Source organism: Amyelois transitella, chromosome 30 (genome assembly GCF_032362555.1).
Source record: "Amyelois transitella isolate CPQ chromosome 30, ilAmyTran1.1, whole genome shotgun sequence".
NCBI classification, from domain to species: domain Eukaryota; kingdom Metazoa; phylum Arthropoda; class Insecta; order Lepidoptera; family Pyralidae; genus Amyelois; species Amyelois transitella.
The window spans coordinates 1,331,117-1,343,876 of NC_083533.1; the positions used below are offsets into that span (position 1 = coordinate 1,331,117).

At 35.7% G+C, this 12,760-nt stretch overlaps 1 protein-coding gene across 1 annotated transcript in view; it reads right to left on the reverse strand.

Moving 5' to 3' along the window:
* Positions 1-11,542, reverse strand: part of LOC106142102 (uncharacterized) — a 126,914-nt gene extending 115,372 nt beyond the window's left edge. The window contains exon 1 of the mRNA XM_060952949.1: positions 10,952-11,542. The gene's annotated coding sequence lies outside the window, so the exon portion shown is untranslated. The remainder of the gene's footprint in view (positions 1-10,951) is intronic.
* Positions 11,543-12,760: the final 1,218 nt, after the last annotated feature.

Sequence of the window (12,760 nt, forward strand, 5' to 3'; positions counted from 1 at the left end):
CCATATCTCTGCCATGGATGTGTGAAAGGCAAGAGGTTCTTCTTTTATGCGATGAACTAGAAACCTGTCACTGTCTGAATTTCAATTCCATCAATGACCCATACAAATGAAAGTGGTATTTCAGCCTTTGTGAGATAGTAAGCTCTGTCTACCCTGTAGAGAATGAAGAAGTGATTATATGTATGTATGTTTTTTTAAGTGATTGAAGTAGGAAAAATCATATATAATCCTATATATGATTTTTTCTAATACATATTTTTTTTCTCATACATTCTTTTTTAACTACATGTCATGTTGCAATGAATGAATTTTAAAAGTTAATACAACTAAATCTATAAACATTAAACATATATGTACTACGAATCTTTGATCCCTCATACATTTTATAATTGGTCGGTTATTCGTGTTGAAGTTTTCAGAACCATAAATTTATATTAGGGTTTAGGCGTGGACACTTCAAAGACACACAAATAAACACACAGATGAGTTATTCTCCCTATGGAAGGGAAGGATATATATGTATATATATATATATATATACATATATGTAATTTTTACGCCTGTCGCTCAAGAGGGTGTTATAAGTTTTGCAATACGTTGAAGAAATCAGCCGCCATCTTGGAAGGTACCTTGGTCATAATATCCTCATCTCAACTAATATTATTTACTAGTTGTACTGTGCCCGCGACTTCGCCCGCGTGGAATAGTTATTTTGGGTATCATTGAAGACCTCAAGGATGAATATTTTCCCCCGTTTTTTTTTCACATTTTCCAATATTTCTTTGCTCCTAAAAGTTGCAATGTGATGTTATATAGCCTTAAGCCTTCCTCGATAAATGGTCTATTCAACGCAAAAAGAATTTTACAACTCGAATCAGTAGTTCCTGAGATTAGCGCGTTCAAACAAACAAACTCTTCAGCTTTATGATATTAGTATAGATTAAATATCAATTATGATTCCATATTAAATATTTAAGTGGACCCAAAATAACGCGCGGTATAACACGCCTTTGGCTTATTCACAAATAACTTTTCAATTTGCTATTTTCGGATTCTCGTTATAAATATGTTAATATTAATGGAAAAGTACGAATAATACAAACATTGCGATCCCACACGTCACGTCTTATAAAGACAGCGGCGTAGACAATCCCATAATTCACATTCAAATTACAAAACTTCTGTATTTATTATTATGGAACATTTCAATAACACTTAATAATTGTCATATCTTTTGGTTTCACAACATTGGTTGACGACAAACAAATTACTAAGTTTACTTCCATTTCCAAAGCGTCAGTGCAGAAGAAGCGGTAACAAACTGCACTGCTGTATTTTCTTTAGTAAACGGGAAAAGAGACAAGACTCAAAGGATAGTGCTTATTTGTTAGTTGATATCTGAATCAAGATCCATTAGGGGTCAGGTTTACCTGCAAAGGTTGCGGAGGTCAGACGGGAGTCGCTTCGTGTAAAAACCTGACTCACCCAATCCAGGATCCATGGTCACAAGGCGCACCCCGGTCTACTCTCCAGAGAGGTGAGGATGTGACTAAGACTAACGCTAGGAGAAAAAAGATGGCGGAACAGAGACTCAGAAAAAGTAATAGATTATTAGAAAAATACAATACCTACATGTATAATAATACATCCTAAAATGCTTTTACACTGACCTGTTAGCGAAATAACTTTCTTAAAAAAACCTCCACCAATCGATGTCTCCTTTTTTGAAGTCGGTTATCATTTCTTAAAACTGCTCTTAAGTGTAACAAACACTTTCCTAAAAATCGCATCGAAATCGGTTCAGCGAAACACGAGATAATCGCGGATAAACAAACATACATACAGGTCCACCACCACCATTTTTTCTTTGAATGCGGTAAAAAATATCATATGATGTGGTATCTGCTTATACTCCCGCGCAGATTATAGTTAGGTTCAAAAGAGCAGCATTGGTTTGATAAAAAAACATAAAAAAAATCCAAACTATCTTTTTTTAAATTTATTTTGTTGTCGGTATCTCTTGAATCATGGAATTAACCATCAATTATGCAATCCAGCTGATTGTAGCCTTCAAGATTAGAATTTTGTCTCTGCCTACCCAGTAACGAATAAAGTCGTGATAATTACGTCTATATGTCGAACACTAGTTTTTGATGAGAGAGAAAATTCTTCGAAAAAAAAAAACAAACCGACAGTCACACGACCCAGACAATAAAAGAATTAAAAATCTCCCGTTTTCATAGCTTCAATGATAAAAGGTGCCGACGACGCGTACACAAATAGTGGGAGTACAGAAGTGACACTTCGAGGAACGAGGCGAGATTTCACACTAATTTCTCCTCTGTTATTTTTTTTTACTTATTTTACTCTGGTGAAAGCATAGTGTACATTCGTTCAGTGTTTAGATTTAAATGTATTTATTTTTGTAAATTCAACTTATGCTTTCATATCTTGCTGTTGGCTCAATAACAATAATGATAGTCTTCAAGATTTTATTTTGTTCTATAACAATTCCTTGCCAAATACTTTAAGAGGTGTACTACCGTTGTATTATTGCGTAAATAAATAAATAAACAATATTCATGTGGTTATTTGTAATTACAAAATTATATTTTTCCCTTTATAAATTCATCAATATAATATGACTCATTTGCAATTGAAATCTATAAACTACTACATGTACAAATCTTAAGTAATAAGTATCTACAAAGATACCCACCAGTCAATAGGCTTTTTAAAGCTGGGTTAAGCGCTTCAAGAGAGTGGGAAGATTAAACACCCTTACTGTTCCTTAGTATTTACATTCTGCGGTACAGTACACCTATGTTAGATCAGACAAACCTTTGAATCCACCTTTGTAGTCATATGATGAAGGATTTGCCCTGAGGCACTATCAAAGGAATGAGTGAAACTGCTGACATAAGATTAGGGTTTAGTGGAATATGTGTTCACTATAATACTGAAGTAGTAATTGTAACCATCTTTCAAAATTAACATATTGTCTGAGTTTTAAAAGTACCTTTGAATGAGAATGAATTGAAAATGTACTTGGGCAGGTAGCGACAATATATGTAATTTTACTATACGACTAGCTGTGCCCGCGACTTCGTCCGCGTGGAATAATTATTTCGGGCATCATTGAAGTCCTCAATGATGAATAATTTCCCCCGTTTTTTTCACATATTCCATTATTTACATACATACATACATACATAAAATCACGCCTCTTTCCCGGAGGGGTAGGCAGAGACTACCTCTTTCCACTTGCCACGATCTCTGCATACTTCTTTCGCTTCGTCCACATTCATTCCATTATTTCTTTGCTCCTTATAGTTGCAGCGATGTTATATAGCCTTCCTCGATTAATGGTCTATTCAACGGAAAAAGAATTTTTCAATTCGAACCAGTAGTTCCTGAGATTAGCATGTTCAAGCAAGCAAACAAACAAACTCTTCAGGTTTATAATATTAGTAAAGATGACCAAATAAAACTTCGTATGCTTGAGTCGGAACTATGATGTATTTTGTCTAAAACATGGCGACTGATTTCACAAAAGCAGTGATGTGACACAACATTCATTTAGAAGTGATGTGAACGCTTACAAATTCATTTCTGATTGAACAGTACTTAGGTAGAATAAAGCATTTTTTTTTTGAAAAAAGAAGATAGGCTTATAAACTATTACTCTTGTAGGCGATGGCTAGCAACCTATCACTATTTGATTCAGAAATTCTATCATAAAACCATACATCTGAACGTGGACTTTGAGTGTTTTCAAGACTGTTGGCGCTTTCTACCTCGCAAAGGATATAGACGTGACTATTTGTATGTAAGTAGAAAATTCGGAACAGATTTAAGCAAGAAAAACGCCACTTCGTCACAACGCCGTCAAAGTAATCTTCTGTGCACTAAATATTTTGTAGCGGGAAATTGAAATAAAACAAAGATGGCGGCGGGTGTATAAATCATTGTTGACGGACTCCGTTTCTCGGATGCAAGTGCATTGAAGACAGTTTTATTTGTGTAGAATTCAGTGGATATTTCTAGCTTCATTTTAATTTAACTAACTGCGTCCTTCCATGCTGACTCTGTGGTGGGAGATTGTTGGCTCCGTTTACCCGTAATGGAAAGAAACGTGATAACGTTTTATGTTGCGTTCATGCCTTTGAACCACAGGTACCGAGTTCGAACCCCGGTCAGGTCATGATGAAAAAAAACAGTCCAGCAACCTGTCACTGTATCTCAATTTCACCCCTTCAAATAGCTGAATTTGTGGCCTTCACTTCAAGTACTATGACTATTTACTCTGTCCACCTCGTAATGAAGAAAGAGGTGACATTTGTGTGCGAGAACATTCAAATTAAAATGTGACTAAAGAACTGAACTATAGTCGTCTCTTACGATATCCAGGATAAATAGATGTAGATCCACAAAATGGGAATTGATACCTACATATATTTGAGTACTCCTCTTCTAAAGTGTCAGGAAACTGCCGTGTGGTTCCCAGCACTAAAAAACAAAGAATAGGACCACTCAATCTCGTTTTCATTGATGTCGTAAAAGGTGACTATGGGATAGGCTTACAAACTTGGATGCTTCTTTTAGACGATGGGCTTACAACCTGTCACTATTTGAATCTCAATTCTATCATTAACCAAACAGGTGAACGTAGCCTATCAGTCTTTTCAAGACTGTTGGCTCTGTCAACCCGCAAGAGATATAGACGTAATTATATATAAGTACATATGTAAATATGTCAAAAACTTAAAAACGAGATAATATGAATAAAAAACGGTTCCCCAACATAGCAAAAAAAGCGGGGTTCACAGTTGGTAGCTTCTGGCAAGCTCTCGACGTCAAAAAAAGGTGTTAATGAAAACAAACTTAACAAAAAATGTTTTGTTTAAACGTAACAGCTGACGATGTGGCGATTATTTTGAAATAAACACATGTATACACACATCACGCACGACCTTTTATCACTTTGCGGGCTGACAGAGCCAATTGCACCATCTACATTAATATCTATCATATATTATAAAGCAGAAGAGTTTGTTTGTTCGCGCTAAACACAGGAACTACTGGTTCGAATTAAAAAATTCTTTTTGTGTTGAATAGACCATTTATCGAGGAAGGCTTTAGGCTATATTACATCACGCTGCAACTATTAGATAACGATACCATAACCAATGATACTGGAAACTATTCCAGGCGGACGATAAACTTGGGATTCCTCTTCTATGCAATGGGCTAGCAACCTGTCACTATTTAAATCACAATTCCATCATAAAGCCATACAGCTGAACGTGGCCTTTCTAGACTGTTACCAAGCGCCACAGAGGCCGTCAAAATAAAACAACCCGGGAACTTGTTTCTCAGAGTCAACCACATAACCGCTGCGCCACAGAGGCATAGTTTCCAGTACATTTCCTACAACCGGTTGTAACTAAACCGCTTTTGAGAAAGAATAGACAAGTAAAGGGGTGGTAAGAGGGCTGCAGTCGAGGGCTCTTCAAATTATACAGGTGGAGCGGTAGTGATGTGGTTTATAGGCGAATTATCGATAAGATGGTGGGTGGAAATATCGATAAGATGGTCGACTGAATGAAGGGGCTCGCGCTTATACAATCCAAAGCAATCGTTATTGAACTGAAAGTAACTATATGCTTTAATTTACATACACATAAAAAAATGCAGCTGAAAGTGGCCATTCAGTCTTTTTATTCTGTTTACGGCGTAAGGAATAAAGACGTGATTAAATGTATGTACAAAAAAGTCAAACCTCTTTTGTGGAGGGGTAGGTAAAAGGCTATAACTTTCCACTTTGCAGCATCCTACATAAATAAGTACTTCTTTCCCTTTATATTGAAATTCATCCCACTTTCCATACAAGCTCTTCAGTTTTAAGTATTCCTGACTTGACCTTGTCACAGGGACGTCCTGATCACGTATCACGTTCGTCCAGGCCTTCCCATTTCAACTTTCTATTCATTTGATTATTCTTAACCAATTTATCGGCAAATAAATTTAATGTTACGTTATATTTAGCGGTCTGCTACCTGCCTGTAGGTGAACAAATATTATATCGGATTCTAAAGTACAATCCCAAAATAAACTAATAATTAACTAAGTAAAGAACCTGCTTTTCATTTATAATACACACAAAACATACCCATATGAAACAGTTCATTATGCTATTGAAAAATAATATCGATAAAAATATAATGTAACATGTCCACATCCCTACGCCACTTGACTCGCGTCGAGCAGCGTTTTTTTCTGCTTGCGACGGCAAAAAAAAAAGAAAAAGGTTATGAGGTCACGAGACGTTTTCGGTAACAAGCATTCGCTGTTTTTTTTTTTAAATTTTTAGCGCATATTTTTTAAACCCTTCTGTATTTGAGATGACGGAAGCGAGTCAACAAATATATTTAATTGTTTTCTCAAGATGACAGAAAGTAATTCCCTCCCGTCATTTTAAAATTGGATCACCCCCCATCTCTTGCCCGAAAGCGTGGTCGGGAATAATGCTAGGACTATGATTAAGGTGAACATTTGAACGTTGTAGTAGGCGTCAAAGGCTACAATCGCCATCTAAAACATCCGCATGATGACATGAAGTGATCATGATAATTTTGATCTGCTGTGTTAGTTAATCTTTCAGCCAAAAACGGATTTTGAACTTGGAATAACACAGAGTACTTTTTATCTTGGAAGCGAAGCCCCGGGGCGCAGCTAGTGTTCATAATATAACTATTCCCACGGGAGTGACGCTAATATGTACTTATTTATGTTTGAAATTGTAACTAGGTATGTAAAATTTCCAAAAGTGAGTATCTTACGAAATAGCTTAGAAATCACATTTTTTTATCGTGAACCCAGATAATAGGGTTACACATGTGCGTGCATTAAATGGCTTATAAAATGTTTATGGCGCATATTCTTTATGGTAGTTATACGTTCCGCCATATTGAAGGCGCCATAGACAATATTGGCGAAATAGAATGAATTATTTCGCGCGCAATAGTTCATAGTTACAATATTAAAAAAATTTACAATGAGTGAAAACATCGTGAAGAAACTTGCACATTGAAGTAACTGGATGTGTAACCATGATTGATTCAATACGAGTTTAGGTTCCCCTGCAAAGGTTGCGGAGGTCAGATGGGAATCGCTTCGTGTGAAAACCTGACTTACCCAATCCGGGACCATTATGAGAAGATGTATCTCGGAATCTTCTCCAGAGAGGTGAGGGTGTAACCGGAAATTTCGCCAGGAGGAAGAACACTGTGTTATATCTCTTTAATACAAATCTTCATTCCGTTAACTGTCTAATTTAACCATATTAATACAAAATATTTTACGACAAAACTTCACCATCTTAAATCTGGGGCAGAGAAGAGACCACAGATGAACAATAACTTAAGATAGAGTAAATCATAGACTCGAGTGTTGCCAATATAAATGTACTTATTTCTAACAACTGCATTAATGAAAATTAAATAAAGTCCGATGATAAGGAGCCCAAGGCATATTACTCCACGAGGTCTTGACAAGCTCAAGTAGGCATATCTTTATCTTCTCTCTCAATCTTTTTTGTTAAAATGAGAGTTGAAGAGAGAGAGAGAGGGAATATGATAGCTCGGATATTATATGATGGCGCAAGGCGCAAAATACCTATATAGTGTGTTAATAAAGAAAACCAAAGCCATGTAATTTTCCGCCAATTACTTTTTAATTTTACACAAAAGCAAGTTTAAGAATAGAGAATAATGACAATCTTCCATTTCTTTGTCTTAATTAACAACATTTACTTAATAAACTTTAAATCACTTTATAAAGAATTCGTATTTCATTTGATATTTCGTTCACAGAAAGATAACGAATAGTATTCCTTTTAATTATCTGTGATAAGTACCTATTTAATTTACCTATTTTTTCCAGGGATAGGTCGACAAACTTGGGACCTTTTTACGTCTAGTCACTGTCACTTGTCACTGAGTCTCAATTTCATATCCTTCCACCTGTGTCACCTTTTAAGTCCTGTGACTATTGGCTCTGTCTACACAGCAAGGTATAAAAAGACTTGATTTGTAAAATTTCTCAACAAAAATTCGGCTGTATTCTGAATTAAGTATGTTTCCGTAGTCGGATTTCTAAACCCGAATGTGAAAATTCGAATTTAGAATGCGTTCGGAAACGAGCAACAGGGGATGTAGGAAGGAATACGATACGTTAATGCATTCCTGGTACAACGCGGATTTGGGGTTACGGAATACAAGCCTAATGGAACCCGTTAGTTCCATTTTTAAATTCCCAAAACTTTTTAATTCTTAAATAACTAAAGTTATTTTGGCGGGATCTCAAACGTCATGTTGGTTGTTCTGTTGTATTGAACTTACAGTTTTAAATTAGTTTTAAATATCAATTATGGAGTTTGACTAAGTAAATATACTACAAGGAGAGTGTGGTGGGAAAGGTCGGAGTGGGAAGGCCTTGACGAACGTATCTTGATCAAATTAAGGACGTCCTACGCTAAGGGTCAGGTAAAGAGTACCCGAAATGATGAAGAGAAAGAAGTATGCAGAGATCGTTTCAAGTAAATATAAATAAATAAATATAAATATATACGGGACAAATTACACTGATTGAGTTAGCCTCGAAGTAAGTTCGAAACTTGTGTTACGAGATACTAACTCAACGATACTATATTTTTTTATAATAAATACTTATATAGATAAACATCCAAGACTCAGGCCAATCAGAAAAAGTTCTTTTCTCATCATGCCCTGACCGGGATTCGAACCCGGGACCTCCGGTGTCACAGACAAGCGTACTACCGCTGAGCCACAGAAGCCGTCAAGTGGAAAGATATAGTCTCTGCCTATCCCTCGGGGGAAGAGGCGTGATTTTATGTGTGTAGTTATGTATTAGTGTTTAAAAGTGGTCGTGGATAAACATATTATGTGTTGCAGTGGTATAATAGTGGATTTAATGATTTTCCTCGTACACCATAAACAGGTCGAAGGGGCCGAAATATAATACTGCACCCAAAGCCTTAGACGACTTTGAATTTCAGACTTTGAATTTCAGATCCAAAAGGTGTCCGTGGTGAGTTACAAGTAATTCCACGCGAACAAAGTCTCGGGCAAATTTTATAAGGTACAATACCATACATAATCCCGTCTATATCCCTTACGGGGTAGACAGTGCCAACAATTTTGACTGATAGACATAGTTTAGTAGTTTGGCTTAATAAAAGAATTGAGATTGAAATAGTGACAGGTTGCTAGCATGTCACCTAGAAGAAGAATCCCAAGTTTGTAAGCCTATCCCTTAGTCGCCTTTTACGACATCTATGGGAACAAGATGGAGTGGTCCTATTCTTTTTTTATTGGTCCGAGAACCACACATTAGGAACAAGGAACTAAGAAACGATACGGTTAGTCTCGGAGAGGTACTTGAATGAATTGATTTTGATCAAGTGATGTACAATAGTGCTGCAATAGAATAATTGGAGTCGACTAAGTCATACCATGTCTTTTTATCTTACGAGGTAGACAGAGCCATCGAGCTTGAGACTCAAAGGTAACATTTAGCTGGCTTAATGATGGAATTGGGAATCATAGATTTCTATTGTTAGCCCATAGCCTTAAAGAAGTCCAAAGTTGATAAGCCTTTCAATTTGCTTTTATAATCTTTGCTGAATAGTAGCAGCTGGCATACTGCAATTTCTTTGTCCCCAGTACAGCATGGATAATTTGAAGAAATAATACTATTAATTTCAAAGGTGGACAATAACAAAGCGAAGGAAGTATGCAGAGATTGTGGCAAGAGGAAAGATGTAGTCTCTGCCTACCCCTCCAGGGAAAAGGTGTGATTTTATGTATGTATGTATGACAAAATCAATATGACTAGTTAGTATGAACTCATCATCCTTATGACATTATTCCCAGTAGCATCACTGTTACGTCACTTATTTATACCCTTTTGTTCTTTGACACATTCTTTCAAATATATCGTTGAACAAAAATTAAAAAATATACCAACATCAACTTGTCCATCTATCTGTTATGCTGTCACTGTTTTACCACTACACCAATTTGAATGAAATTTTATATGAATTTCCACTTAATACCTGATCTTAAATTCTGTGACCACAGATCGTTGCAGCATGATATGAAACATGGAGATAAAATAAAGGATATGATACGTGTACATTTAGCAGATACAAGCACAGGTTACTTTTGTCTAGAAATTATTGCAGGAGCACTCCTGGGCAATAGTTTCCTACTGTAACATAAGTAGTTACCTACTGTAACATAAGAATTATAAGTATGGAAGCAAAAATGTAATGGTTAAGCATAATGTTATTGTAATTCATACACATATAAATGCCAGCCTGACTCATTTTCCAGTGAAATTAACACCTTTATCTGTAAGTAACATATAGGTATTGCGGTGTCACAAAATGCTGACTCTGTCTATGATGTTGGTATATTTTTAATCTACTGAATATTTGAATGAAAGTGTCAAAGAACAAAAGGGATATTAGGCCGATTAGTCCGCGATAAAAAAAAAAAGAGTACAAACACGCGATCCGAAACCGTTGTCTGTTTTAATATTTATCGAGTTTTTAATGCAACCCATGTTGAAATATTCATTTTGTCGTGACGATTTTTACACGGCATACATCAATTTATTTGTGTGCCATGTTTTGGCCGTTTAGGTGTAATGAATTCCTGGCTGATTGAATTTTTAAATAACAATTTTAAAAAATCAAATAAAAACCATGTAGAGCATTCCTATTTCAAATAAAGTTTGACAGCTCCATTCCATCATTCTTTTGCGATTGATGGGTCATCACAATGTATTGTTTGCAGTTTTTAATGTTGTTTTTTAATTCAATTCGTCGACTGTGATTGATAAAATGAACAAATTGTTTACCAACCTTTATGTATCGCTGAAATCTTGTGTGCACGTCGAGCAATCGAGTACGTAATAATAACCATCACTTCACACAGGTCACACAAGCTAACAAAAGCACTTGATAATCAAGAAAATAAACAAATACAAATCGTAATGCTTATTCCGAGCCGGTTACTGTATTGACCCGAACACTTATGAAACCATGGTGAAAATATGCATTTTTTATTAACTTATATCGATTCGATGGCACGTAAACGCGAGTCAGATTGTACACGTTTCTGGTTGAGCATGAATGTCGTTTAGGTAATATCACTTGAAAGCACCGTGGTAATTTCATTAATAACACCTAAAAATCGATCCCACAACAATGTCTTGACAATTCAAACAAGAGACTGCGGCATGTTAAAATACATTATTTTGCTATCTAAAGCTGCACTACTAAAATTCACCGTATTATTCTACAAACACGCTTTTTAACGACCACAAAACGGCGGATACATGTGATTTATAAGAACACAAAACATATTTTCGTGTCATATTCTTTGTACAAAGGTTCTAATAATATATTGTTAGGAGACACGCACCACCCGACCTATGCACGCTCTCTTTGACACTAAACTTCAGCATAGATGTCGCGGATGTCGCGCTATTCACGGCCATAATGGAAAATGGCGGCCGTCACGATCCGTCAAACTGAAACAAACGATTTTATAACCTATTTTGGTAGCAAACGTTCTAAAATACTTCAGCAATATTTGACTCACACTACAATTCGATCGTATTATGCAACCAATTGAAAAATACTTAAGTGATCACGACTTTGACGTGATAAGATGTACGTTTTATCTATTTGGGTTATACATAGAGCCTTTTTGTCCCTTTTTCTTGAAAACGTTTTGGAACAAAATATATTATTTTATTGTACGCTTGCGCGAATGTTATCCAATCTATGCTCATATGTTAGGCGATAATAAACTTAATTACGTTTCTCATAAAGTATATTAATTTGTACACCTTCCTTGAGTAACAATTACTTATGTTATTCTATGACCAATTCAAATGATTGCCGTAATAATTAGATGGGTTTAATAGTTCGTTCATTTATCCAGTTTAATAAGTAAGGTATAAAACCCAAATATTATGTGACCCATGACCCAGATATCAAGTTTATAATTGTCATTTTATCCGGCTGGACCGAAGGACCAAAATCACTACTGCAATATAACAGACAGATTATTATCTCTTCTTATTTTAATATATCTAGATCAAGAATATCGATGCATCTTCACTATTTATGAAATTTTAATTATAATTTTTTTTTATTAAAAACATAACTCTGACATATCCATTTCAAACACAACAAACAAACTACCAACTATAATAAACAAAGACAAATTACCAACCTATAATACTTTGTTTGGAGTAGGTACTTTTTCTAAATCAAACAAAATTTTTCGGTTTAAATAAGAAATCTAATGCCGTGTGGTTCCCGGCAACAAATAAAAAAACGAATAGGACCACTCCATCTCTCTTTCCGATGGATGTCGTAAAAGACGACTAAGGGATAGGCTTACAAACTTTGGATTCTTTTTTAGGCGATGAGCTAGCAACCTGTCACTATTTGAATCTCAATTCTATCATTGAGCCAAATAGCTAAACGTGGCCATTCAGTCTTTTCAAGACTGTTCAAGGCTCTGTCTACCCCGCAAGGGATATAGACGTGACCATATGTAATATAAACTGGGTCGTGCTGACACATCGTAGTGGTCGCTACAAAACTATAACCTGTACTTGGTTACACATCCAGTTGGTTAAATGTGCAGTAGATTAG